Consider the following 24,470-nt stretch of genomic DNA (forward strand, 5'->3'; position numbering starts at 1 on the left):
CTTGGAGGTCTGCAACACATTGCCACGGAGGTGGATGCAGCTAACCACTGTAGTTAGTGTACTGACAGCGCAGGCACGTTCATTAGCTCGCATGCATGTGATGGAGACCGTGTCTGCCACTGCTGTGGCGTACACCTTGGCCTAGGCTTAGGCTTTGCTGTGTATCGACACTTGCATTCCAGCCAGCTGCTTCCGTGGGCGCCTCCGTGGCCATGGCCGTGATCGTCTAGTGGTTAGGACATTGCGTTGTGGCCGCAATAACCCAGGTTCGAATCCTGGTCACGGCAATTTTTGAAAGTTTCTCCTTGCTGCCGTTGCATTGACGATAGTGCACGAGTACCCGAAATCACAGTGCTTCCTTGGTTTTTCACTCGTGTTCCGCAGGCCGCAGTCCGTACTACCACTTCATCACAAGTGCAACCTTCTTGAGCTCACATATGTCTGTTACATGGAACATTCTAGCTCCGCCCGACAGGTACAGCTATGATACTTTAGTGGTTACGGAAAGCCCAGGTTTCGAAACATGGTCACGGCACGAAAACGTCTCTTGATGCTGTCTCCTTAACTGCGACAGCTACAGACAAGTGGCGTCGCTACCATACGGCGGGCACGGCACTTTCTTGTTGTGGATGGCCTAAAGAGATGCTTCCAGTGGACATGGCACGGCGATTGCCAAGATACTTCCATTTCGAAGTGACCTTTGTAGTACAAATGAAACGTTTTGCCGCTGCTGCTCCAACGGTAACGTGGCCGAGCGGTCTAAGGCGCTGGTTTTAGGCACCAGTCTCTTCGGAGGCGTGGGTTCGAATCCCACCGTTGCCAATTTTGACGTCTCATTTTTGTGCCGATGCGGTGTGTTCTCGTGGGGTAGGACGCAGCTCTTGTGACGCGCGTGTTGTGTAGGTAGCGTGGCCGAGCGGTCTAAGGCGCTGGTATCAGGCACCAGTCTCTTTGGAGGCGTGGGTTCCAAACCCACAGGTGCCAAACGTGTAATGTTGCCTGTGTCGTAGACAGCTGCACTCATTGCCCGCAAAGAAAACGGCACAACAAGGCGTGAGCGTCTGTTTCGTGAATTGTCGTAGAACAGTGCGTGGTGCAACGACAGGATTTGTAGGCGCCTTTTGCTCTCATCATTGCTGGCGTTCGTCTCCACGAAATGCGTCCGGAGCACGCCGCTCTATAACGCGAGAGAGTGGATTTTTTTACACTTGTCGTCGATTAACCGTGGGTTGCTGCTGCGTTCGCTGGAGGAGCGCTGCCGTCGTTATCCGGTGTGGTCTAGTGGCTAGGATACCTGGCTCTCACCCAGGAGGCCCGGGTTCGATTCCCGGTACCGGAAGTGCGCGTTTTTGTTGCTCCTCTTATGCGACTTGTCTCGACTTTGCTCGACTGACGCTACGCTGACGCGTGCACAAAGCCACGTTAAGTATGATTCGTTGCAACACCTGACGGCGAGAGAGATGGGCGTCTATCCACTTGTTATCCAGCCACATACCGGTACCTGTTGTCAAGAGGCTTGGAGGTCTGCAACACATTGCCACGGAGGTGGATGCAGCTAACCACTGTAGTTAGTGTACTGACAGCGCAGGCACGTTCATTAGCTCGCATGCATGTGATGGAGACCGTGTCTGCCACTGCTGTGGCGTACACCTTGGCCTAGGCTTAGGCTTTGCTGTGTATCGACACTTGCATTCCAGCCAGCTGCTTCCGTGGGCGCCTCCGTGGCCATGGCCGTGATCGTCTAGTGGTTAGGACATTGCGTTGTGGCCGCAATAACCCAGGTTCGAATCCTGGTCACGGCAATTTTTGAAAGTTTCTCCTTGCTGCCGTTGCATTGACGATAGTGCACGAGTACCCGAAATCACAGTGCTTCCTTGGTTTTTCACTCGTGTTCCGCAGGCCGCAGTCCGTACTACCACTTCATCACAAGTGCAACCTTCTTGAGCTCACATATGTCTGTTACATGGAACATTCTAGCTCCGCCCGACAGGTACAGCTATGATACTTTAGTGGTTACGGAAAGCCCAGGTTTCGAAACATGGTCACGGCACGAAAACGTCTCTTGATGCTGTCTCCTTAACTGCGACAGCTACAGACAAGTGGCGTCGCTACCATACGGCGGGCACGGCACTTTCTTGTTGTGGATGGCCTAAAGAGATGCTTCCAGTGGACATGGCACGGCGATTGCCAAGATACTTCCATTTCGAAGTGACCTTTGTAGTACAAATGAAACGTTTTGCCGCTGCTGCTCCAACGGTAACGTGGCCGAGCGGTCTAAGGCGCTGGTTTTAGGCACCAGTCTCTTCGGAGGCGTGGGTTCGAATCCCACCGTTGCCAATTTTGACGTCTCATTTTTGTGCCGATGCGGTGTGTTCTCGTGGGGTAGGACGCAGCTCTTGTGACGCGCGTGTTGTGTAGGTAGCGTGGCCGAGCGGTCTAAGGCGCTGGTATCAGGCACCAGTCTCTTTGGAGGCGTGGGTTCCAAACCCACAGGTGCCAAACGTGTAATGTTGCCTGTGTCGTAGACAGCTGCACTCATTGCCCGCAAAGAAAACGGCACAACAAGGCGTGAGCGTCTGTTTCGTGAATTGTCGTAGAACAGTGCGTGGTGCAACGACAGGATTTGTAGGCGCCTTTTGCTCTCATCATTGCTGGCGTTCGTCTCCACGAAATGCGTCCGGAGCACGCCGCTCTATAACGCGAGAGAGTGGATTTTTTTACACTTGTCGTCGATTAACCGTGGGTTGCTGCTGCGTTCGCTGGAGGAGCGCTGCCGTCGTTATCCGGTGTGGTCTAGTGGCTAGGATACCTGGCTCTCACCCAGGAGGCCCGGGTTCGATTCCCGGTACCGGAAGTGCGCGTTTTTGTTGCTCCTCTTATGCGACTTGTCTCGACTTTGCTCGACTGACGCTACGCTGACGCGTGCACAAAGCCACGTTAAGTATGATTCGTTGCAACACCTGACGGCGAGAGAGATGGGCGTCTATCCACTTGTTATCCAGCCACATACCGGTACCTGTTGTCAAGAGGCTTGGAGGTCTGCAACACATTGCCACGGAGGTGGATGCAGCTAACCACTGTAGTTAGTGTACTGACAGCGCAGGCACGTTCATTAGCTCGCATGCATGTGATGGAGACCGTGTCTGCCACTGCTGTGGCGTACACCTTGGCCTAGGCTTAGGCTTTGCTGTGTATCGACACTTGCATTCCAGCCAGCTGCTTCCGTGGGCGCCTCCGTGGCCATGGCCGTGATCGTCTAGTGGTTAGGACATTGCGTTGTGGCCGCAATAACCCAGGTTCGAATCCTGGTCACGGCAATTTTTGAAAGTTTCTCCTTGCTGCCGTTGCATTGACGATAGTGCACGAGTACCCGAAATCACAGTGCTTCCTTGGTTTTTCACTCGTGTTCCGCAGGCCGCAGTCCGTACTACCACTTCATCACAAGTGCAACCTTCTTGAGCTCACATATGTCTGTTACATGGAACATTCTAGCTCCGCCCGACAGGTACAGCTATGATACTTTAGTGGTTACGGAAAGCCCAGGTTTCGAAACATGGTCACGGCACGAAAACGTCTCTTGATGCTGTCTCCTTAACTGCGACAGCTACAGACAAGTGGCGTCGCTACCATACGGCGGGCACGGCACTTTCTTGTTGTGGATGGCCTAAAGAGATGCTTCCAGTGGACATGGCACGGCGATTGCCAAGATACTTCCATTTCGAAGTGACCTTTGTAGTACAAATGAAACGTTTTGCCGCTGCTGCTCCAACGGTAACGTGGCCGAGCGGTCTAAGGCGCTGGTTTTAGGCACCAGTCTCTTCGGAGGCGTGGGTTCGAATCCCACCGTTGCCAATTTTGACGTCTCATTTTTGTGCCGATGCGGTGTGTTCTCGTGGGGTAGGACGCAGCTCTTGTGACGCGCGTGTTGTGTAGGTAGCGTGGCCGTGCCAGTCTGCCTGCAGCGGCGGTGGCGAGCGGTTCGTCGTGCTGTGCTTCGCTCTGCGGCTGGCTTTGTTTACATCCGCTGTGTAAGTCTGTGCGTTTTCGCCGGCGCTTCGCAGTAGTTAGATATTCTGTCAACGTTCGAAAATGCAGTAATGGCTCAACTTAGTAGAAAGGACACTCTGAAATTTACCTTTGATCGACGTTTTGCTCGACCTAAATCTTTCGAAATTGAGGATTGGTTAGAGGAAGTTGTTCAAGTTCCGTTTGAAGATACTGTTGGTTTTCACTTGTCAATTGTGAGTAGTGTGATGTACTTGAAGCTGAAAAACCCTGAGTTATGCGAACGAGTTGTCAATAATACCGGTGGTAAACTTAAGTTTAAACACAGTGATGGAAATATTGGCGAAGTTACTGTCGATCATGTGGGACTTGGTATTCGAACAATTCGAATTTTTGAGCTACCCTTTGAAGTTCCTACAGATGCGATCAATCTTGTTATTGCACCCTTTGGGAAGGTCCTCAGTAATTTTGCAGAAAAATGGTCCGGTGCTCACAAATATCCGGTTTTGAACGGTGTCAGGCAGTTGAAGGTGGACTTATTACGACATATTCCGTCTTACATTAACGTTTGCGGTTATCGAGGTATCGTCATTTATGATGGTCAACCACGAACGTGTGCAGCTTGCAATTCTCCAGGTCATATTCGTTCTGAATGTATTCAAAGACGTGTTGTGCAGCTGCCGACAGGTGAACCGGTGAAGTCCGCGGAGATGACTATTTTGTCCACCACTTACGCTTCGGTGGCTCGCGACCAACCGACCGACCAACTGCCCATGGATACCGAAGTAGACATTCGCCCCCAACCAACCCTTCCTCCAACGGCCGAGCAACTTGTTGACATTTCTGAGCGACAAGAGCAACACCTGAGTGTGAGTGACGTGGTTGATTCCGTAGCGCAGTCCCCGACTCTGTCAACAGAACAAAATTCCACCTCCTCAGAGACGCAGGTCAGGACTGTGACTGCTGAATGTCGTTCCCCACAACCCCACCATGAAATCTCGGATTCCGATGAGCGTTGTCCACCTGCTAAATCCCCGCGGAAGAACAAGAAACGCAGAATCGCCCGCCAGGGTGCGGAAGAGGCGGCGGCGTCGTTGCGGGGAAAGGTGCAGCAAATCATGGACAAAGTCAGTGCAAAATCACCAGAATCCTCCCGACAACAGGCGCTAACTTCTGCACACCTGCGGGATGAAGATCGTGCAATCACGCTAACTGAGCCCTCTCGCGATGCTACCGGCCAGGTGTCTCCCATGTGCAGTGACGATGTTGATCATTGTTTAAAAGAACAACGACAACATCATCCTCTTGCGTCCAAGAACCCCAGCACTATAGACTGGGCGGCGGAACCAGAGGTCGAACACATGGACGCTGATGCAACTGATATTCCAGTCACTTCCCGATTTCCCGAACAGCCTTCTACGGCAGTAGAACCGGCACATGATGATAAGTTACTGGATCCACGGCAGGCAAACAAAGAAGAGGACTCTGACTTCTTTTAAAACGGCGCCGATTCCTTCTTACTCTCGTAAGAGCGTGAATGACTGATCAGCAGGCGTATAAAATTGGTACATTAAATATAAATAAAATCCGCAGTTCCCTCAAACTCGACAACATCGTAGACCTCTTATACGCCGCCGACATTGATATCCTCTTGCTTCAGGAGGTCGCCGACATTGCTTTGAACCACATTCCCGGTTATAATGTGACGGCCAATCCGGGACACGGTTCCGATTTAGGCACCGCTATTCTCACGAAAGAAGGAATTATCGTCCAGAATGTAGAACGACTCATAAGTTGTAGGGGAATTGGCGTGACTATCAATAATGTTAGACTCCTAAATCTGTATGCACCATCCGGCTCAACTAATAGGCGACGCCGAGCGGACTTTTTCAAGGAAGAAATACTTCCGCTTTTTGCAACACAATATGACCACCTAATATTGGCGGGAGATTTTAACTGTGTACTTAACGCCAAAGATCAGACGCCGCATTTCAATAAATCGATTGAATTAGAACAGATTGTCAAGGATTTACGTTTAGTCGATACGTGGGAGCACAAGTTTGGTACAACACCTGGTTTTACTCACGTCACGAATCATTCAGCGAGTAGATTGGACCGCATTTACGTATCGGACACTCTCAGACAGCGAATTTTACAAACTGAGGTCTGGCCAACCAGTTTCTCCGACCATGCGGCTTATATTTGCACGCTGAATTTGGGGAAACAGGAAACCTACCGAGGCAAAGGACTATGGAAACTAAATGTTGCACATTTAGACGATCCTGAATGCAGAGAAGCCTTCACTCGAGCGTGGAATGAAAGTGAAGCCAAATTCAGTACGTACGGCTCGGCATTGCAATGGTGGCTCGAATGCGCTAAACCGAAAATTCGTAAATCCATGATACAATATTCCCGGAATAAGAACTGGTGGTTTAAGAGAACGATGGAGTTTTATTATCAATGTCTTCGAGACTTATATACTCTTGATGCCACTGTGATTGACAACTACCCCCGCATTAAAAGACTGCAAGCAAAAATATTACTTTTGAAACGAAAACAGATGGAAGGTTACAAAATTAGAGGTCGGGTTTCGACTATGGCAAAAGGCGAACAGCCATCCATTTATCACCTGATACGTGAAACTAAACGAGCACGGACAAAGATCTTAACTGAACTACAATCCGAAGACGGCACGATTCTAACTCGGCAACACGATATCAGAGACGCCGTTCAAACTTATTACACTGACTTGATGTCCAATAAACCTACCGACGACGAAGCCCTTGCAGAGTTCCGGAGCAGCTTAACGCACAGGCTTCGCCCTGCGGATGTAGCCGAACTCGTCACCGATGTAACGGAAGATGAACTGGAAGATGTGGTGTTCCACAGTCCAAAAAAACAAATCTCCCGGATGTGACGGTCTCCCGGTGGAACTTTATCAAGTCTTCTGGCCACAACTGAAGACAAAGCTGACGGTGCTCTGCAACGAACTTCTCCAACCGGACATGCCCATTCCTCCGCCATTCAGTGAAGGACTTGTGGTCTTACTCCCGAAACGGACGAGCAATAACACCGTCGCAACTTTGCGACCCATTACGTTGCTCAACAGCGACTACAAAATTTTTGCTCGCATTCTCGCAACGAGAATGAAAACTGTGATGCATACCGTCATTGGATCACATCAAACGAGTGTTGGAAAGGACAGAGCTATATATCAGACATTATCAGACTATCGAGATGTGATTTCTGTTGCGGACGCTTGCAAAATCCGATGTGCTATCGTAACTTTAGATTTCGCACAGGCTTTCGACAGAGTGAACCATCCTTACCTTTTCCAGATAATGCAGACTCTGGGTTTTCCTCCGCAGTTCATCAGCATCATACAGAAATTGTTACGGAATAGTACATCCAAACTTGTCGTTAACGGTCAGCCAAGTCGCGCCGTCCCGATAAACAGTTCTGTTAGGCAGGGCTGCCCTATGTCGATGGCGCTGTTTGCCATTGCGATCGAACCGCTGCTAGTCACCTTGACGGAACGTTTACAAGGACTCCACATACACGGGCAGAAGATAGTGTGCCGAGCTTACGCTGATGATGTTACCTTCCTAGCTATGAATGTCAATGAGGTCGAGAGGGGTCTCCTGATCATCTCACAATATGAAAAGGCATCTGGTGCGAAACTGCATTGGACGAAATCAGGGATCATGAACATTGGGCAAGGCATAGGCGCGATCGGTCATGGCCAGCTTAAAGAGATCACTAGGATGACGTGTCTCGGTGTCGATTTTCGGAACACCATCCGCCACACCATTGCCGCCAATTATAAGCAATTGCTCAACAAAATTCGTGCTTGTGCGAAGTTACATAGCGTCAGGAAATTGGACGAGCTTCAAAAGGTTGAATTGGCCAATATTTATATCACTGCCAAAATCAATTATGTGGCTCAAGTTTTGCCCATCCCCACCGATATAGCCAAATGCATGCTGTCCGCGCTTGGACACTTTGTATGTCGTGGCCAGATCTTTAAAGTTCGATATGACACCTTGACACTCCCAACGCGAGATGGCGGACTCAGTCTCACCGATGTACACAAAAAAGCGAAAGCTCTTTATTTCTGCAAAACTTACAAGCTATGGAAACAGTCACCGACCAGTCTGACCGCTCTTGTCCTGAATGAAATCGCACCGACTGATCTTCAACCGCCAATTGATGTGCACCATATACCGACTGCGCTCTACCACTTCAAGAGTTTTCTCTTAGAGTATAGTTATGTCCATACAACAGTCTCTGAAAAGAATTTGACGACAGTTAAGGCAATCTACAACTCCCTTGTGGCAACTAAATCACGGAATGTTATCGAACAAAAATTTCCAAACTACAACTGGGACGCGACGTGGCAAAACATCCACAGCCCCTACTTACCTTCGCAAGTAAAGGCGACGTGGTACGCTGCCGTCAATAGAAAAATCCCGACGCAGTCCAGGCTTCATGCAATTCATTTGCAGGACTCGCCAATGTGTGTCACGTGTAATCTCATAGACAGCGAAGAACACCGTTTCGTCTGTGGTACCACGAAAGATATATGGGGTTACGCCCGACAGAAACTGTCGAGCATCAAGAGGACCTCACCATCTGCGATAACGCCAGCTGACTTTCTCAACCCTGAAGCAATCCCATTTCCCAGGACAAAGCGGAATGCTGTCAACTGGATAATAGGTCACACAGTGCACTATATTTTTAGTACTGGCGATAAGAACAAAGACGATTTCGTTCTATACCTGACCCTGCAGCACAGCATGATCGCACGCGAACGTAACTACAAGGCGACCTTTGCCAACTTTTTAAGCAAGACCATTGTGTGATATGCGATTCGACACTCGACCCGTCAGTCTTGCCATGACGGGGAACGTAATATTTAAAGAACGCCCGAAACTATACAAAAAAATAAAAAAAAAAAAAAAAAAAAAAAAAAAAAAAAAGAAGAAAAAACAAAAAAAAAAATAAAAAAAAAAAAAAAAAAAGCGGTCTAAGGCGCTGGTTTTAGGCACCAGTAAATAAAAAAAAAAAAAAAAAGTGGTAGAGCACTGGTCTAATAAACCAGGGGTCGTAAGTTCCATCCTCAAAAAAAAAAAAAAAAAAAAAAAAAAATGGATAAGGCGTCGGTCTTCGGCAAATTATATGGAGAAAAAAAAAAAAAAAAAAAAAAAAAAAGTGGTAGAGCACTGGTCTAATAAACCAGGGGTCGTAAGTTCCATCCTCACAGGAGAAAGATGAAATTTGGAAATCAGTTGCGCGTCGTGGCCGTATAGCAAACAGTAAAAAAAAAAAAAAAAAAAAAAAAAAAAAAAAAAAAAAAAGCGGTCTAAGGCGCTGGTATCAGGCACCAGTCTCTTTGGAGGCGTGGGTTCCAAACCCACAGGTGCCAAACGTGTAATGTTGCCTGTGTCGTAGACAGCTGCACTCATTGCCCGCAAAGAAAACGGCACAACAAGGCGTGAGCGTCTGTTTCGTGAATTGTCGTAGAACAGTGCGTGGTGCAACGACAGGATTTGTAGGCGCCTTTTGCTCTCATCATTGCTGGCGTTCGTCTCCACGAAATGCGTCCGGAGCACGCCGCTCTATAACGCGAGAGAGTGGATTTTTTTACACTTGTCGTCGATTAACCGTGGGTTGCTGCTGCGTTCGCTGGAGGAGCGCTGCCGTCGTTATCCGGTGTGGTCTAGTGGCTAGGATACCTGGCTCTCACCCAGGAGGCCCGGGTTCGATTCCCGGTACCGGAAGTGCGCGTTTTTGTTGCTCCTCTTATGCGACTTGTCTCGACTTTGCTCGACTGACGCTACGCTGACGCGTGCACAAAGCCACGTTAAGTATGATTCGTTGCAACACCTGACGGCGAGAGAGATGGGCGTCTATCCACTTGTTATCCAGCCACATACCGGTACCTGTTGTCAAGAGGCTTGGAGGTCTGCAACACATTGCCACGGAGGTGGATGCAGCTAACCACTGTAGTTAGTGTACTGACAGCGCAGGCACGTTCATTAGCTCGCATGCATGTGATGGAGACCGTGTCTGCCACTGCTGTGGCGTACACCTTGGCCTAGGCTTAGGCTTTGCTGTGTATCGACACTTGCATTCCAGCCAGCTGCTTCCGTGGGCGCCTCCGTGGCCATGGCCGTGATCGTCTAGTGGTTAGGACATTGCGTTGTGGCCGCAATAACCCAGGTTCGAATCCTGGTCACGGCAATTTTTGAAAGTTTCTCCTTGCTGCCGTTGCATTGACGATAGTGCACGAGTACCCGAAATCACAGTGCTTCCTTGGTTTTTCACTCGTGTTCCGCAGGCCGCAGTCCGTACTACCACTTCATCACAAGTGCAACCTTCTTGAGCTCACATATGTCTGTTACATGGAACATTCTAGCTCCGCCCGACAGGTACAGCTATGATACTTTAGTGGTTACGGAAAGCCCAGGTTTCGAAACATGGTCACGGCACGAAAACGTCTCTTGATGCTGTCTCCTTAACTGCGACAGCTACAGACAAGTGGCGTCGCTACCATACGGCGGGCACGGCACTTTCTTGTTGTGGATGGCCTAAAGAGATGCTTCCAGTGGACATGGCACGGCGATTGCCAAGATACTTCCATTTCGAAGTGACCTTTGTAGTACAAATGAAACGTTTTGCCGCTGCTGCTCCAACGGTAACGTGGCCGAGCGGTCTAAGGCGCTGGTTTTAGGCACCAGTCTCTTCGGAGGCGTGGGTTCGAATCCCACCGTTGCCAATTTTGACGTCTCATTTTTGTGCCGATGCGGTGTGTTCTCGTGGGGTAGGACGCAGCTCTTGTGACGCGCGTGTTGTGTAGGTAGCGTGGCCGAGCGGTCTAAGGCGCTGGTATCAGGCACCAGTCTCTTTGGAGGCGTGGGTTCCAAACCCACAGGTGCCAAACGTGTAATGTTGCCTGTGTCGTAGACAGCTGCACTCATTGCCCGCAAAGAAAACGGCACAACAAGGCGTGAGCGTCTGTTTCGTGAATTGTCGTAGAACAGTGCGTGGTGCAACGACAGGATTTGTAGGCGCCTTTTGCTCTCATCATTGCTGGCGTTCGTCTCCACGAAATGCGTCCGGAGCACGCCGCTCTATAACGCGAGAGAGTGGATTTTTTTACACTTGTCGTCGATTAACCGTGGGTTGCTGCTGCGTTCGCTGGAGGAGCGCTGCCGTCGTTATCCGGTGTGGTCTAGTGGCTAGGATACCTGGCTCTCACCCAGGAGGCCCGGGTTCGATTCCCGGTACCGGAAGTGCGCGTTTTTGTTGCTCCTCTTATGCGACTTGTCTCGACTTTGCTCGACTGACGCTACGCTGACGCGTGCACAAAGCCACGTTAAGTATGATTCGTTGCAACACCTGACGGCGAGAGAGATGGGCGTCTATCCACTTGTTATCCAGCCACATACCGGTACCTGTTGTCAAGAGGCTTGGAGGTCTGCAACACATTGCCACGGAGGTGGATGCAGCTAACCACTGTAGTTAGTGTACTGACAGCGCAGGCACGTTCATTAGCTCGCATGCATGTGATGGAGACCGTGTCTGCCACTGCTGTGGCGTACACCTTGGCCTAGGCTTAGGCTTTGCTGTGTATCGACACTTGCATTCCAGCCAGCTGCTTCCGTGGGCGCCTCCGTGGCCATGGCCGTGATCGTCTAGTGGTTAGGACATTGCGTTGTGGCCGCAATAACCCAGGTTCGAATCCTGGTCACGGCAATTTTTGAAAGTTTCTCCTTGCTGCCGTTGCATTGACGATAGTGCACGAGTACCCGAAATCACAGTGCTTCCTTGGTTTTTCACTCGTGTTCCGCAGGCCGCAGTCCGTACTACCACTTCATCACAAGTGCAACCTTCTTGAGCTCACATATGTCTGTTACATGGAACATTCTAGCTCCGCCCGACAGGTACAGCTATGATACTTTAGTGGTTACGGAAAGCCCAGGTTTCGAAACATGGTCACGGCACGAAAACGTCTCTTGATGCTGTCTCCTTAACTGCGACAGCTACAGACAAGTGGCGTCGCTACCATACGGCGGGCACGGCACTTTCTTGTTGTGGATGGCCTAAAGAGATGCTTCCAGTGGACATGGCACGGCGATTGCCAAGATACTTCCATTTCGAAGTGACCTTTGTAGTACAAATGAAACGTTTTGCCGCTGCTGCTCCAACGGTAACGTGGCCGAGCGGTCTAAGGCGCTGGTTTTAGGCACCAGTCTCTTCGGAGGCGTGGGTTCGAATCCCACCGTTGCCAATTTTGACGTCTCATTTTTGTGCCGATGCGGTGTGTTCTCGTGGGGTAGGACGCAGCTCTTGTGACGCGCGTGTTGTGTAGGTAGCGTGGCCGAGCGGTCTAAGGCGCTGGTATCAGGCACCAGTCTCTTTGGAGGCGTGGGTTCCAAACCCACAGGTGCCAAACGTGTAATGTTGCCTGTGTCGTAGACAGCTGCACTCATTGCCCGCAAAGAAAACGGCACAACAAGGCGTGAGCGTCTGTTTCGTGAATTGTCGTAGAACAGTGCGTGGTGCAACGACAGGATTTGTAGGCGCCTTTTGCTCTCATCATTGCTGGCGTTCGTCTCCACGAAATGCGTCCGGAGCACGCCGCTCTATAACGCGAGAGAGTGGATTTTTTTACACTTGTCGTCGATTAACCGTGGGTTGCTGCTGCGTTCGCTGGAGGAGCGCTGCCGTCGTTATCCGGTGTGGTCTAGTGGCTAGGATACCTGGCTCTCACCCAGGAGGCCCGGGTTCGATTCCCGGTACCGGAAGTGCGCGTTTTTGTTGCTCCTCTTATGCGACTTGTCTCGACTTTGCTCGACTGACGCTACGCTGACGCGTGCACAAAGCCACGTTAAGTATGATTCGTTGCAACACCTGACGGCGAGAGAGATGGGCGTCTATCCACTTGTTATCCAGCCACATACCGGTACCTGTTGTCAAGAGGCTTGGAGGTCTGCAACACATTGCCACGGAGGTGGATGCAGCTAACCACTGTAGTTAGTGTACTGACAGCGCAGGCACGTTCATTAGCTCGCATGCATGTGATGGAGACCGTGTCTGCCACTGCTGTGGCGTACACCTTGGCCTAGGCTTAGGCTTTGCTGTGTATCGACACTTGCATTCCAGCCAGCTGCTTCCGTGGGCGCCTCCGTGGCCATGGCCGTGATCGTCTAGTGGTTAGGACATTGCGTTGTGGCCGCAATAACCCAGGTTCGAATCCTGGTCACGGCAATTTTTGAAAGTTTCTCCTTGCTGCCGTTGCATTGACGATAGTGCACGAGTACCCGAAATCACAGTGCTTCCTTGGTTTTTCACTCGTGTTCCGCAGGCCGCAGTCCGTACTACCACTTCATCACAAGTGCAACCTTCTTGAGCTCACATATGTCTGTTACATGGAACATTCTAGCTCCGCCCGACAGGTACAGCTATGATACTTTAGTGGTTACGGAAAGCCCAGGTTTCGAAACATGGTCACGGCACGAAAACGTCTCTTGATGCTGTCTCCTTAACTGCGACAGCTACAGACAAGTGGCGTCGCTACCATACGGCGGGCACGGCACTTTCTTGTTGTGGATGGCCTAAAGAGATGCTTCCAGTGGACATGGCACGGCGATTGCCAAGATACTTCCATTTCGAAGTGACCTTTGTAGTACAAATGAAACGTTTTGCCGCTGCTGCTCCAACGGTAACGTGGCCGAGCGGTCTAAGGCGCTGGTTTTAGGCACCAGTCTCTTCGGAGGCGTGGGTTCGAATCCCACCGTTGCCAATTTTGACGTCTCATTTTTGTGCCGATGCGGTGTGTTCTCGTGGGGTAGGACGCAGCTCTTGTGACGCGCGTGTTGTGTAGGTAGCGTGGCCGAGCGGTCTAAGGCGCTGGTATCAGGCACCAGTCTCTTTGGAGGCGTGGGTTCCAAACCCACAGGTGCCAAACGTGTAATGTTGCCTGTGTCGTAGACAGCTGCACTCATTGCCCGCAAAGAAAACGGCACAACAAGGCGTGAGCGTCTGTTTCGTGAATTGTCGTAGAACAGTGCGTGGTGCAACGACAGGATTTGTAGGCGCCTTTTGCTCTCATCATTGCTGGCGTTCGTCTCCACGAAATGCGTCCGGAGCACGCCGCTCTATAACGCGAGAGAGTGGATTTTTTTACACTTGTCGTCGATTAACCGTGGGTTGCTGCTGCGTTCGCTGGAGGAGCGCTGCCGTCGTTATCCGGTGTGGTCTAGTGGCTAGGATACCTGGCTCTCACCCAGGAGGCCCGGGTTCGATTCCCGGTACCGGAAGTGCGCGTTTTTGTTGCTCCTCTTATGCGACTTGTCTCGACTTTGCTCGACTGACGCTACGCTGACGCGTGCACAAAGCCACGTTAAGTATGATTCGTTGCAACACCTGACGGCGAGAGAGATGGGCGTCTATCCACTTGTTATCCAGCCACATACCGGTACCTGTTGTCAAGAGGCTTGGAGGTCTGCAACACATTGCCACGGAGGTGGATGCAGCTAACCACTGTAGTTAGTGTACTGACAGCGCAGGCACGTTCATTAGCTCGCATGCATGTGATGGAGACCGTGTCTGCCACTGCTGTGGCGTACACCTTGGCCTAGGCTTAGGCTTTGCTGTGTATCGACACTTGCATTCCAGCCAGCTGCTTCCGTGGGCGCCTCCGTGGCCATGGCCGTGATCGTCTAGTGGTTAGGACATTGCGTTGTGGCCGCAATAACCCAGGTTCGAATCCTGGTCACGGCAATTTTTGAAAGTTTCTCCTTGCTGCCGTTGCATTGACGATAGTGCACGAGTACCCGAAATCACAGTGCTTCCTTGGTTTTTCACTCGTGTTCCGCAGGCCGCAGTCCGTACTACCACTTCATCACAAGTGCAACCTTCTTGAGCTCACATATGTCTGTTACATGGAACATTCTAGCTCCGCCCGACAGGTACAGCTATGATACTTTAGTGGTTACGGAAAGCCCAGGTTTCGAAACATGGTCACGGCACGAAAACGTCTCTTGATGCTGTCTCCTTAACTGCGACAGCTACAGACAAGTGGCGTCGCTACCATACGGCGGGCACGGCACTTTCTTGTTGTGGATGGCCTAAAGAGATGCTTCCAGTGGACATGGCACGGCGATTGCCAAGATACTTCCATTTCGAAGTGACCTTTGTAGTACAAATGAAACGTTTTGCCGCTGCTGCTCCAACGGTAACGTGGCCGAGCGGTCTAAGGCGCTGGTTTTAGGCACCAGTCTCTTCGGAGGCGTGGGTTCGAATCCCACCGTTGCCAATTTTGACGTCTCATTTTTGTGCCGATGCGGTGTGTTCTCGTGGGGTAGGACGCAGCTCTTGTGACGCGCGTGTTGTGTAGGTAGCGTGGCCGAGCGGTCTAAGGCGCTGGTATCAGGCACCAGTCTCTTTGGAGGCGTGGGTTCCAAACCCACAGGTGCCAAACGTGTAATGTTGCCTGTGTCGTAGACAGCTGCACTCATTGCCCGCAAAGAAAACGGCACAACAAGGCGTGAGCGTCTGTTTCGTGAATTGTCGTAGAACAGTGCGTGGTGCAACGACAGGATTTGTAGGCGCCTTTTGCTCTCATCATTGCTGGCGTTCGTCTCCACGAAATGCGTCCGGAGCACGCCGCTCTATAACGCGAGAGAGTGGATTTTTTTACACTTGTCGTCGATTAACCGTGGGTTGCTGCTGCGTTCGCTGGAGGAGCGCTGCCGTCGTTATCCGGTGTGGTCTAGTGGCTAGGATACCTGGCTCTCACCCAGGAGGCCCGGGTTCGATTCCCGGTACCGGAAGTGCGCGTTTTTGTTGCTCCTCTTATGCGACTTGTCTCGACTTTGCTCGACTGACGCTACGCTGACGCGTGCACAAAGCCACGTTAAGTATGATTCGTTGCAACACCTGACGGCGAGAGAGATGGGCGTCTATCCACTTGTTATCCAGCCACATACCGGTACCTGTTGTCAAGAGGCTTGGAGGTCTGCAACACATTGCCACGGAGGTGGATGCAGCTAACCACTGTAGTTAGTGTACTGACAGCGCAGGCACGTTCATTAGCTCGCATGCATGTGATGGAGACCGTGTCTGCCACTGCTGTGGCGTACACCTTGGCCTAGGCTTAGGCTTTGCTGTGTATCGACACTTGCATTCCAGCCAGCTGCTTCCGTGGGCGCCTCCGTGGCCATGGCCGTGATCGTCTAGTGGTTAGGACATTGCGTTGTGGCCGCAATAACCCAGGTTCGAATCCTGGTCACGGCAATTTTTGAAAGTTTCTCCTTGCTGCCGTTGCATTGACGATAGTGCACGAGTACCCGAAATCACAGTGCTTCCTTGGTTTTTCACTCGTGTTCCGCAGGCCGCAGTCCGTACTACCACTTCATCACAAGTGCAACCTTCTTGAGCTCACATATGTCTGTTACATGGAACATTCTAGCTCCGCCCGACAGGTACAGCTATGATACTTTAGTGGTTACGGAAAGCCCAGGTTTCGAAACATGGTCACGGCACGAAAACGTCTCTTGATGCTGTCTCCTTAACTGCGACAGCTACAGACAAGTGGCGTCGCTACCATACGGCGGGCACGGCACTTTCTTGTTGTGGATGGCCTAAAGAGATGCTTCCAGTGGACATGGCACGGCGATTGCCAAGATACTTCCATTTCGAAGTGACCTTTGTAGTACAAATGAAACGTTTTGCCGCTGCTGCTCCAACGGTAACGTGGCCGAGCGGTCTAAGGCGCTGGTTTTAGGCACCAGTCTCTTCGGAGGCGTGGGTTCGAATCCCACCGTTGCCAATTTTGACGTCTCATTTTTGTGCCGATGCGGTGTGTTCTCGTGGGGTAGGACGCAGCTCTTGTGACGCGCGTGTTGTGTAGGTAGCGTGGCCGAGCGGTCTAAGGCGCTGGTATCAGGCACCAGTCTCTTTGGAGGCGTGGGTTCCAAACCCACAGGTGCCAAACGTGTAATGTTGCCTGTGTCGTAGACAGCTGCACTCATTGCCCGCAAAGAAAACGGCACAACAAGGCGTGAGCGTCTGTTTCGTGAATTGTCGTAGAACAGTGCGTGGTGCAACGACAGGATTTGTAGGCGCCTTTTGCTCTCATCATTGCTGGCGTTCGTCTCCACGAAATGCGTCCGGAGCACGCCGCTCTATAACGCGAGAGAGTGGATTTTTTTACACTTGTCGTCGATTAACCGTGGGTTGCTGCTGCGTTCGCTGGAGGAGCGCTGCCGTCGTTATCCGGTGTGGTCTAGTGGCTAGGATACCTGGCTCTCACCCAGGAGGCCCGGGTTCGATTCCCGGTACCGGAAGTGCGCGTTTTTGTTGCTCCTCTTATGCGACTTGTCTCGACTTTGCTCGACTGACGCTACGCTGACGCGTGCACAAAGCCACGTTAAGTATGATTCGTTGCAACACCTGACGGCGAGAGAGATGGGCGTCTATCCACTTGTTATCCAGCCACATACCGGTACCTGTTGTCAAGAGGCTTGGAGGTCTGCAACACATTGCCACGGAGGTGGATGCAGCTAACCACTGTAGTTAGTGTACTGACAGCGCAGGCACGTTCATTAGCTCGCATGCATGTGATGGAGACCGTGTCTGCCACTGCTGTGGCGTACACCTTGGCCTAGGCTTAGGCTTTGCTGTGTATCGACACTTGCATTCCAGCCAGCTGCTTCCGTGGGCGCCTCCGTGGCCATGGCCGTGATCGTCTAGTGGTTAGGACATTGCGTTGTGGCCGCAATAACCCAGGTTCGAATCCTGGTCACGGCAATTTTTGAAAGTTTCTCCTTGCTGCCGTTGCATTGACGATAGTGCACGAGTACCCGAAATCACAGTGCTTCCTTGGTTTTTCACTCGTGTTCCGCAGGCCGCAGTCCGTACTACCACTTCATCACAAGTGCAACCTTCTTGAGCTCACATATGTCTGTTACATGGAACATTCTAGCTCCGCCCGACAGGTACAGCTATGATACTTTAGTGGTTACGGAAAGCCCAGGTTTCGAAACATGGTCACGGCACGAAAACGTCTCTTGATGCTGTCTCCTTAACTGCGACAGCTACAGACAAGTGGCGTCGCTACCATACGGCGGGCACGGCACTTTCTTGTTGTGGATGGCCTAAAGAGATGCTTCCAGTGGACATGGCACGGCGATTGCCAAGATACTTCCATTTCGAAGTGACCTTTGTAGTACAAATGAAACGTTTTGCCGCTGCTGCTCCAACGGTAACGTGGCCGAGCGGTCTAAGGCGCTGGTTTTAGGCACCAGTCTCTTCGGAGGCGTGGGTTCGAATCCCACCGTTGCCAATTTTGACGTCTCATTTTTGTGCCGATGCGGTGTGTTCTCGTGGGGTAGGACGCAGCTCTTGTGACGCGCGTGTTGTGTAGGTAGCGTGGCCGAGCGGTCTAAGGCGCTGGTATCAGGCACCAGTCTCTTTGGAGGCGTGGGTTCCAAACCCACAGGTGCCAAACGTGTAATGTTGCCTGTGTCGTAGACAGCTGCACTCATTGCCCGCAAAGAAAACGGCACAACAAGGCGTGAGCGTCTGTTTCGTGAATTGTCGTAGAACAGTGCGTGGTGCAACGACAGGATTTGTAGGCGCCTTTTGCTCTCATCATTGCTGGCGTTCGTCTCCACGAAATGCGTCCGGAGCACGCCGCTCTATAACGCGAGAGAGTGGATTTTTTTACACTTGTCGTCGATTAACCGTGGGTTGCTGCTGCGTTCGCTGGAGGAGCGCTGCCGTCGTTATCCGGTGTGGTCTAGTGGCTAGGATACCTGGCTCTCACCCAGGAGGCCCGGGTTCGATTCCCGGTACCGGAAGTGCGCGTTTTTGTTGCTCCTCTTATGCGACTTGTCTCGACTTTGCTCGACTGACGCTACGCTGACGCGTGCACAAAGCCACGTTAAGTATGATTCGTTGCAACACCTGACGGCGAGAGAGATGGGCGTCTATCCACTTGTTATCCAGCCACATACCGGTACCTGTTGTCAAGAGGCTTGGAGGTCTGCAACACATTGCCACGGAGGTGGATGCAGCTAACCACTGTAGTTAGTGTACTGACAGCGCAGGCACGTTCATTAGCTCGCATGCATGTGATGGAGACCGTGTCTGCCACTGCTGTGGCGTACACCTTGGCCTAGGCTTAGGCTTTGCTGTGTATCGACACTTGCATTCCAGCCAGCTGCTTCCGTGGGCGCCTCCGTGGCCATGGCCGTGATCGTCTAGTGGTTAGGACATTGCGTTGTGGCCGCAATAACCCAGGTTCGAATCCTGGTCACGGCAATTTTTGAAAGTTTCTCCTTGCTGCCGTTGCATTGACGATAGTGCACGAGTACCCGAAATCACAGTGCTTCCTTGGTTTTTCACTCGTGTTCCGCAGGCCGCAGTCCGTACTACCACTTCATCACAAGTGCAACCTTCTTGAGCTCACATATGTCTGTTACATGGAACATTCTAGCTCCGCCCGACAGGTACAGCTATGATACTTTAGTGGTTACGGAAAGCCCAGGTTTCGAAACATGGTCACGGCACGAAAACGTCTCTTGATGCTGTCTCCTTAACTGCGACAGCTACAGACAAGTGGCGTCGCTACCATACGGCGGGCACGGCACTTTCTTGTTGTGGATGGCCTAAAGAGATGCTTCCAGTGGACATGGCACGGCGATTGCCAAGATACTTCCATTTCGAAGTGACCTTTGTAGTACAAATGAAACGTTTTGCCGCTGCTGCTCCAACGGTAACGTGGCCGAGCGGTCTAAGGCGCTGGTTTTAGGCACCAGTCTCTTCGGAGGCGTGGGTTCGAATCCCACCGTTGCCAATTTTGACGTCTCATTTTTGTGCCGATGCGGTGTGTTCTCGTGGGGTAGGACGCAGCTCTTGTGACGCGCGTGTTGTGTAGGTAGCGTGGCCGAGCGGTCTAAGGCGCTGGTATCAGGCACCAGTCTCTTTGGAGGCGTGGGTTCCAAACCCACAGGTGCCAAACGTGTAATGTTGCCTGTGTCGTAGACAGCTGCACTCATTGCCCGCAAAGAAAACGGCACAACAAGGCGTGAGCGTCTGTTTCGTGAATTGTCGTAGAACAGTGCGTGGTGCAACGACAGGATTTGTAGGCGCCTTTTGCTCTCATCATTGCTGGCGTTCGTCTCCACGAAATGCGTCCGGAGCACGCCGCTCTATAACGCGAGAGAGTGGATTTTTTTACACTTGTCGTCGATTAACCGTGGGTTGCTGCTGCGTTCGCTGGAGGAGCGCTGCCGTCGTTATCCGGTGTGGTCTAGTGGCTAGGATACCTGGCTCTCACCCAGGAGGCCCGGGTTCGATTCCCGGTACCGGAAGTGCGCGTTTTTGTTGCTCCTCTTATGCGACTTGTCTCGACTTTGCTCGACTGACGCTACGCTGACGCGTGCACAAAGCCACGTTAAGTATGATTCGTTGCAACACCTGACGGCGAGAGAGATGGGCGTCTATCCACTTGTTATCCAGCCACATACCGGTACCTGTTGTCAAGAGGCTTGGAGGTCTGCAACACATTGCCACGGAGGTGGATGCAGCTAACCACTGTAGTTAGTGTACTGACAGCGCAGGCACGTTCATTAGCTCGCATGCATGTGATGGAGACCGTGTCTGCCACTGCTGTGGCGTACACCTTGGCCTAGGCTTAGGCTTTGCTGTGTATCGACACTTGCATTCCAGCCAGCTGCTTCCGTGGGCGCCTCCGTGGCCATGGCCGTGATCGTCTAGTGGTTAGGACATTGCGTTGTGGCCGCAATAACCCAGGTTCGAATCCTGGTCACGGCAATTTTTGAAAGTTTCTCCTTGCTGCCGTTGCATTGACGATAGTGCACGAGTACCCGAAATCACAGTGCTTCCTTGGTTTTTCACTCGTGTTCCGCAGGCCGCAGTCCGTACTACCACTTCATCACAAGTGCAACCTTCTTGAGCTCACATATGTCTGTTACATGGAACATTCTAGCTCCGCCCGACAGGTACAGCTATGATACTTTAGTGGTTACGGAAAGCCCAGGTTTCGAAACATGGTCACGGCACGAAAACGTCTCTTGATGCTGTCTCCTTAACTGCGACAGCTACAGACAAGTGGCGTCGCTACCATACGGCGGGCACGGCACTTTCTTGTTGTGGATGGCCTAAAGAGATGCTTCCAGTGGACATGGCACGGCGATTGCCAAGATACTTCCATTTCGAAGTGACCTTTGTAGTACAAATGAAACGTTTTGCCGCTGCTGCTCCAACGGTAACGTGGCCGAGCGGTCTAAGGCGCTGGTTTTAGGCACCAGTCTCTTCGGAGGCGTGGGTTCGAATCCCACCGTTGCCAATTTTGACGTCTCATTTTTGTGCCGATGCGGTGTGTTCTCGTGGGGTAGGACGCAGCTCTTGTGACGCGCGTGTTGTGTAGGTAGCGTGGCCGAGCGGTCTAAGGCGCTGGTATCAGGCACCAGTCTCTTTGGAGGCGTGGGTTCCAAACCCACAGGTGCCAAACGTGTAATGTTGCCTGTGTCGTAGACAGCTGCACTCATTGCCCGCAAAGAAAACGGCACAACAAGGCGTGAGCGTCTGTTTCGTGAATTGTCGTAGAACAGTGCGTGGTGCAACGACAGGATTTGTAGGCGCCTTTTGCTCTCATCATTGCTGGCGTTCGTCTCCACGAAATGCGTCCGGAGCACGCCGCTCTATAACGCGAGAGAGTGGATTTTTTTACACTTGTCGTCGATTAACCGTGGGTTGCTGCTGCGTTCGCTGGAGGAGCGCTGCCGTCGTTATCCGGTGTGGTCTAGTGGCTAGGATACCTGGCTCTCACCCAGGAGGCCCGGGTTCGATTCCCGGTACCGGAAGTGCGCGTTTTTGTTGCTCCTCTTATGCGACTTGTCTCGACTTTGCTCGACTGACGCTACGCTGACGCGTGCACAAAGCCACGTTAAGTATGATTCGTTGCAACACCTGACGGCGAGAGAGATGGGCGTCTATCCACTTGTTATCCAGCCACATACCGGTACCTGTTGTCAAGAGGCTTGGAGGTCTGCAACACATTGCCACGGAGGTGGATGCAGCTAACCACTGTAGTTAGTGTACTGACAGCGCAGGCACGTTCATTAGCTCGCATGCATGTGATGGAGACCGTGTCTGCCACTGCTGTGGCGTACACCTTGGCCTAGGCTTAGGCTTTGCTGTGTATCGACACTTGCATTCCAGCCAGCTGCTTCCGTGGGCGCCTCCGTGGCCATGGCCGTGATCGTCTAGTGGTTAGGACATTGCGTTGTGGCCGCAATAACCCAGGTTCGAATCCTGGTCACGGCAATTTTTGAAAGTTTCTCCTTGCTGCCGTTGCATTGACGATAGTGCACGAGTACCCGAAATCACAGTGCTTCCTTGGTTTTTCACTCGTGTTCCGCAGGCCGCAGTCCGTACTACCACTTCATCACAAGTGCAACCTTCTTGAGCTCACATATGTCTGTTACATGGAACATTCTAGCTCCGCCCGACAGGTACAGCTATGATACTTTAGTGGTTACGGAAAGCCCAGGTTTCGAAACATGGTCACGGCACGAAAACGTCTCTTGATGCTGTCTCCTTAACTGCGACAGCTACAGACAAGTGGCGTCGCTACCATACGGCGGGCACGGCACTTTCTTGTTGTGGATGGCCTAAAGAGATGCTTCCAGTGGACATGGCACGGCGATTGCCAAGATACTTCCATTTCGAAGTGACCTTTGTAGTACAAATGAAACGTTTTGCCGCTGCTGCTCCAACGGTAACGTGGCCGAGCGGTCTAAGGCGCTGGTTTTAGGCACCAGTCTCTTCGGAGGCGTGGGTTCGAATCCCACCGTTGCCAATTTTGACGTCTCATTTTTGTGCCGATGCGGTGTGTTCTCGTGGGGTAGGACGCAGCTCTTGTGACGCGCGTGTTGTGTAGGTAGCGTGGCCGAGCGGTCTAAGGCGCTGGTATCAGGCACCAGTCTCTTTGGAGGCGTGGGTTCCAAACCCACAGGTGCCAAACGTGTAATGTTGCCTGTGTCGTAGACAGCTGCACTCATTGCCCGCAAAGAAAACGGCACAACAAGGCGTGAGCGTCTGTTTCGTGAATTGTCGTAGAACAGTGCGTGGTGCAACGACAGGATTTGTAGGCGCCTTTTGCTCTCATCATTGCTGGCGTTCGTCTCCACGAAATGCGTCCGGAGCACGCCGCTCTATAACGCGAGAGAGTGGATTTTTTTACACTTGTCGTCGATTAACCGTGGGTTGCTGCTGCGTTCGCTGGAGGAGCGCTGCCGTCGTTATCCGGTGTGGTCTAGTGGCTAGGATACCTGGCTCTCACCCAGGAGGCCCGGGTTCGATTCCCGGTACCGGAAGTGCGCGTTTTTGTTGCTCCTCTTATGCGACTTGTCTCGACTTTGCTCGACTGACGCTACGCTGACGCGTGCACAAAGCCACGTTAAGTATGATTCGTTGCAACACCTGACGGCGAGAGAGATGGGCGTCTATCCACTTGTTATCCAGCCACATACCGGTACCTGTTGTCAAGAGGCTTGGAGGTCTGCAACACATTGCCACGGAGGTGGATGCAGCTAACCACTGTAGTTAGTGTACTGACAGCGCAGGCACGTTCATTAGCTCGCATGCATGTGATGGAGACCGTGTCTGCCACTGCTGTGGCGTACACCTTGGCCTAGGCTTAGGCTTTGCTGTGTATCGACACTTGCATTCCAGCCAGCTGCTTCCGTGGGCGCCTCCGTGGCCATGGCCGTGATCGTCTAGTGGTTAGGACATTGCGTTGTGGCCGCAATAACCCAGGTTCGAATCCTGGTCACGGCAATTTTTGAAAGTTTCTCCTTGCTGCCGTTGCATTGACGATAGTGCACGAGTACCCGAAATCACAGTGCTTCCTTGGTTTTTCACTCGTGTTCCGCAGGCCGCAGTCCGTACTACCACTTCATCACAAGTGCAACCTTCTTGAGCTCACATATGTCTGTTACATGGAACATTCTAGCTCCGCCCGACAGGTACAGCTATGATACTTTAGTGGTTACGGAAAGCCCAGGTTTCGAAACATGGTCACGGCACGAAAACGTCTCTTGATGCTGTCTCCTTAACTGCGACAGCTACAGACAAGTGGCGTCGCTACCATACGGCGGGCACGGCACTTTCTTGTTGTGGATGGCCTAAAGAGATGCTTCCAGTGGACATGGCACGGCGATTGCCAAGATACTTCCATTTCGAAGTGACCTTTGTAGTACAAATGAAACGTTTTGCCGCTGCTGCTCCAACGGTAACGTGGCCGAGCGGTCTAAGGCGCTGGTTTTAGGCACCAGTCTCTTCGGAGGCGTGGGTTCGAATCCCACCGTTGCCAATTTTGACGTCTCATTTTTGTGCCGATGCGGTGTGTTCTCGTGGGGTAGGAC

General features: G+C 51.9%; 38 non-coding genes across 38 annotated transcripts; all 38 read left to right on the forward strand.

Annotated features, from left to right (window-relative positions):
* Window positions 1-215: 215 nt before the first annotated feature.
* Trnah-gug (transfer RNA histidin (anticodon GUG)) lies at window positions 216-287 on the forward strand. The gene has a single exon. It is a non-coding gene; the product is annotated as a tRNA-His (tRNA).
* A 453-nt stretch (window positions 288-740) lies between these two features.
* Trnal-uag (transfer RNA leucine (anticodon UAG)) lies at window positions 741-822 on the forward strand. Its single transcript has one exon. It is a non-coding gene; the product is annotated as a tRNA-Leu (tRNA).
* A 445-nt stretch (window positions 823-1,267) lies between these two features.
* On the forward strand, window positions 1,268-1,339 carry Trnae-cuc (transfer RNA glutamic acid (anticodon CUC)). Its single transcript has one exon. It is a non-coding gene; the product is annotated as a tRNA-Glu (tRNA).
* A 391-nt stretch (window positions 1,340-1,730) lies between these two features.
* Trnah-gug (transfer RNA histidin (anticodon GUG)) lies at window positions 1,731-1,802 on the forward strand. Its single transcript has one exon. It is a non-coding gene; the product is annotated as a tRNA-His (tRNA).
* A 453-nt stretch (window positions 1,803-2,255) lies between these two features.
* Window positions 2,256-2,337, forward strand: Trnal-uag (transfer RNA leucine (anticodon UAG)). The gene has a single exon. It is a non-coding gene; the product is annotated as a tRNA-Leu (tRNA).
* Window positions 2,338-2,782: 445 nt separating this feature from the next.
* Trnae-cuc (transfer RNA glutamic acid (anticodon CUC)) lies at window positions 2,783-2,854 on the forward strand. The gene has a single exon. It is a non-coding gene; the product is annotated as a tRNA-Glu (tRNA).
* Window positions 2,855-3,245: 391 nt separating this feature from the next.
* Trnah-gug (transfer RNA histidin (anticodon GUG)) lies at window positions 3,246-3,317 on the forward strand. The gene has a single exon. It is a non-coding gene; the product is annotated as a tRNA-His (tRNA).
* A 453-nt stretch (window positions 3,318-3,770) lies between these two features.
* Trnal-uag (transfer RNA leucine (anticodon UAG)) lies at window positions 3,771-3,852 on the forward strand. The gene has a single exon. It is a non-coding gene; the product is annotated as a tRNA-Leu (tRNA).
* Window positions 3,853-9,713: 5,861 nt separating this feature from the next.
* Trnae-cuc (transfer RNA glutamic acid (anticodon CUC)) lies at window positions 9,714-9,785 on the forward strand. Its single transcript has one exon. It is a non-coding gene; the product is annotated as a tRNA-Glu (tRNA).
* Window positions 9,786-10,176: 391 nt separating this feature from the next.
* Window positions 10,177-10,248, forward strand: Trnah-gug (transfer RNA histidin (anticodon GUG)). Its single transcript has one exon. It is a non-coding gene; the product is annotated as a tRNA-His (tRNA).
* Window positions 10,249-10,701: 453 nt separating this feature from the next.
* Trnal-uag (transfer RNA leucine (anticodon UAG)) lies at window positions 10,702-10,783 on the forward strand. The gene has a single exon. It is a non-coding gene; the product is annotated as a tRNA-Leu (tRNA).
* A 445-nt stretch (window positions 10,784-11,228) lies between these two features.
* Trnae-cuc (transfer RNA glutamic acid (anticodon CUC)) lies at window positions 11,229-11,300 on the forward strand. Its single transcript has one exon. It is a non-coding gene; the product is annotated as a tRNA-Glu (tRNA).
* Window positions 11,301-11,691: 391 nt separating this feature from the next.
* Window positions 11,692-11,763, forward strand: Trnah-gug (transfer RNA histidin (anticodon GUG)). The gene has a single exon. It is a non-coding gene; the product is annotated as a tRNA-His (tRNA).
* A 453-nt stretch (window positions 11,764-12,216) lies between these two features.
* Trnal-uag (transfer RNA leucine (anticodon UAG)) lies at window positions 12,217-12,298 on the forward strand. The gene has a single exon. It is a non-coding gene; the product is annotated as a tRNA-Leu (tRNA).
* Window positions 12,299-12,743: 445 nt separating this feature from the next.
* Window positions 12,744-12,815, forward strand: Trnae-cuc (transfer RNA glutamic acid (anticodon CUC)). Its single transcript has one exon. It is a non-coding gene; the product is annotated as a tRNA-Glu (tRNA).
* A 391-nt stretch (window positions 12,816-13,206) lies between these two features.
* Trnah-gug (transfer RNA histidin (anticodon GUG)) lies at window positions 13,207-13,278 on the forward strand. Its single transcript has one exon. It is a non-coding gene; the product is annotated as a tRNA-His (tRNA).
* Window positions 13,279-13,731: 453 nt separating this feature from the next.
* On the forward strand, window positions 13,732-13,813 carry Trnal-uag (transfer RNA leucine (anticodon UAG)). The gene has a single exon. It is a non-coding gene; the product is annotated as a tRNA-Leu (tRNA).
* Window positions 13,814-14,258: 445 nt separating this feature from the next.
* Trnae-cuc (transfer RNA glutamic acid (anticodon CUC)) lies at window positions 14,259-14,330 on the forward strand. Its single transcript has one exon. It is a non-coding gene; the product is annotated as a tRNA-Glu (tRNA).
* Window positions 14,331-14,721: 391 nt separating this feature from the next.
* On the forward strand, window positions 14,722-14,793 carry Trnah-gug (transfer RNA histidin (anticodon GUG)). Its single transcript has one exon. It is a non-coding gene; the product is annotated as a tRNA-His (tRNA).
* A 453-nt stretch (window positions 14,794-15,246) lies between these two features.
* Trnal-uag (transfer RNA leucine (anticodon UAG)) lies at window positions 15,247-15,328 on the forward strand. The gene has a single exon. It is a non-coding gene; the product is annotated as a tRNA-Leu (tRNA).
* Window positions 15,329-15,773: 445 nt separating this feature from the next.
* On the forward strand, window positions 15,774-15,845 carry Trnae-cuc (transfer RNA glutamic acid (anticodon CUC)). The gene has a single exon. It is a non-coding gene; the product is annotated as a tRNA-Glu (tRNA).
* Window positions 15,846-16,236: 391 nt separating this feature from the next.
* Window positions 16,237-16,308, forward strand: Trnah-gug (transfer RNA histidin (anticodon GUG)). The gene has a single exon. It is a non-coding gene; the product is annotated as a tRNA-His (tRNA).
* A 453-nt stretch (window positions 16,309-16,761) lies between these two features.
* On the forward strand, window positions 16,762-16,843 carry Trnal-uag (transfer RNA leucine (anticodon UAG)). Its single transcript has one exon. It is a non-coding gene; the product is annotated as a tRNA-Leu (tRNA).
* Window positions 16,844-17,288: 445 nt separating this feature from the next.
* On the forward strand, window positions 17,289-17,360 carry Trnae-cuc (transfer RNA glutamic acid (anticodon CUC)). The gene has a single exon. It is a non-coding gene; the product is annotated as a tRNA-Glu (tRNA).
* Window positions 17,361-17,751: 391 nt separating this feature from the next.
* On the forward strand, window positions 17,752-17,823 carry Trnah-gug (transfer RNA histidin (anticodon GUG)). Its single transcript has one exon. It is a non-coding gene; the product is annotated as a tRNA-His (tRNA).
* A 453-nt stretch (window positions 17,824-18,276) lies between these two features.
* Trnal-uag (transfer RNA leucine (anticodon UAG)) lies at window positions 18,277-18,358 on the forward strand. Its single transcript has one exon. It is a non-coding gene; the product is annotated as a tRNA-Leu (tRNA).
* A 445-nt stretch (window positions 18,359-18,803) lies between these two features.
* Trnae-cuc (transfer RNA glutamic acid (anticodon CUC)) lies at window positions 18,804-18,875 on the forward strand. The gene has a single exon. It is a non-coding gene; the product is annotated as a tRNA-Glu (tRNA).
* Window positions 18,876-19,266: 391 nt separating this feature from the next.
* Window positions 19,267-19,338, forward strand: Trnah-gug (transfer RNA histidin (anticodon GUG)). Its single transcript has one exon. It is a non-coding gene; the product is annotated as a tRNA-His (tRNA).
* A 453-nt stretch (window positions 19,339-19,791) lies between these two features.
* Trnal-uag (transfer RNA leucine (anticodon UAG)) lies at window positions 19,792-19,873 on the forward strand. The gene has a single exon. It is a non-coding gene; the product is annotated as a tRNA-Leu (tRNA).
* Window positions 19,874-20,318: 445 nt separating this feature from the next.
* Window positions 20,319-20,390, forward strand: Trnae-cuc (transfer RNA glutamic acid (anticodon CUC)). The gene has a single exon. It is a non-coding gene; the product is annotated as a tRNA-Glu (tRNA).
* A 391-nt stretch (window positions 20,391-20,781) lies between these two features.
* Window positions 20,782-20,853, forward strand: Trnah-gug (transfer RNA histidin (anticodon GUG)). Its single transcript has one exon. It is a non-coding gene; the product is annotated as a tRNA-His (tRNA).
* Window positions 20,854-21,306: 453 nt separating this feature from the next.
* On the forward strand, window positions 21,307-21,388 carry Trnal-uag (transfer RNA leucine (anticodon UAG)). The gene has a single exon. It is a non-coding gene; the product is annotated as a tRNA-Leu (tRNA).
* A 445-nt stretch (window positions 21,389-21,833) lies between these two features.
* On the forward strand, window positions 21,834-21,905 carry Trnae-cuc (transfer RNA glutamic acid (anticodon CUC)). Its single transcript has one exon. It is a non-coding gene; the product is annotated as a tRNA-Glu (tRNA).
* Window positions 21,906-22,296: 391 nt separating this feature from the next.
* Trnah-gug (transfer RNA histidin (anticodon GUG)) lies at window positions 22,297-22,368 on the forward strand. Its single transcript has one exon. It is a non-coding gene; the product is annotated as a tRNA-His (tRNA).
* Window positions 22,369-22,821: 453 nt separating this feature from the next.
* Trnal-uag (transfer RNA leucine (anticodon UAG)) lies at window positions 22,822-22,903 on the forward strand. Its single transcript has one exon. It is a non-coding gene; the product is annotated as a tRNA-Leu (tRNA).
* Window positions 22,904-23,348: 445 nt separating this feature from the next.
* Trnae-cuc (transfer RNA glutamic acid (anticodon CUC)) lies at window positions 23,349-23,420 on the forward strand. The gene has a single exon. It is a non-coding gene; the product is annotated as a tRNA-Glu (tRNA).
* Window positions 23,421-23,811: 391 nt separating this feature from the next.
* Trnah-gug (transfer RNA histidin (anticodon GUG)) lies at window positions 23,812-23,883 on the forward strand. Its single transcript has one exon. It is a non-coding gene; the product is annotated as a tRNA-His (tRNA).
* A 453-nt stretch (window positions 23,884-24,336) lies between these two features.
* Trnal-uag (transfer RNA leucine (anticodon UAG)) lies at window positions 24,337-24,418 on the forward strand. Its single transcript has one exon. It is a non-coding gene; the product is annotated as a tRNA-Leu (tRNA).
* Window positions 24,419-24,470: the final 52 nt, after the last annotated feature.

The sequence above is a fragment of the Schistocerca gregaria genome, unplaced genomic scaffold (assembly GCF_023897955.1).
Source record: "Schistocerca gregaria isolate iqSchGreg1 unplaced genomic scaffold, iqSchGreg1.2 ptg001134l, whole genome shotgun sequence".
NCBI lineage: Eukaryota > Metazoa > Arthropoda > Insecta > Orthoptera > Acrididae > Schistocerca > Schistocerca gregaria.